The sequence below is a fragment of the Diabrotica undecimpunctata genome, unplaced genomic scaffold (assembly GCF_040954645.1).
Source record: "Diabrotica undecimpunctata isolate CICGRU unplaced genomic scaffold, icDiaUnde3 ctg00000568.1, whole genome shotgun sequence".
NCBI classification, from domain to species: domain Eukaryota; kingdom Metazoa; phylum Arthropoda; class Insecta; order Coleoptera; family Chrysomelidae; genus Diabrotica; species Diabrotica undecimpunctata.
Window position 1 is genome coordinate 5,510,001 of NW_027311885.1, and position 447 is coordinate 5,510,447.

Genomic DNA, 447 nt, shown 5'->3' on the forward strand with positions numbered 1-447 from the left:
ACGTGTGTGTAAGTGTGTGTGCATGTATGTGTGTCCGTTCGGCTTGCAGAGATAAGAATACAGCGAGGCAAGAAGGCCCTGCGTGTCTTAAGGGGCGAGTAATAGGTAGGAGTCGAGAGGTGAAGAGTGTAGGTGTGTGTGTGTCCCTGTGTGTGTGAGTGTGTGTGTGTGTCCGTTCGGCTTGCAGAGATAAGAATACGGCGGTGGCAAGAAGGCCCTGTCTGTCTTAAGGGGCGAGTAATAGGTATAAGTCGAGAGGTGAAGAGTGTAGGTGTGTGTGTGTGTGTGTTCGTGTGTGCCTGGCTTGTGTAAGAGGCGACTAATGGGTAGGGATCGAGAGGTGAAAAGTGTATGTTTGTGTGTTTGTGTGTGCGTGTGTGTGTGTGTGAGCATGTGTGTGTGTATGTGTATATGTGTGTGTTGGTCCCTTCGGCTCGCAGAGATAAG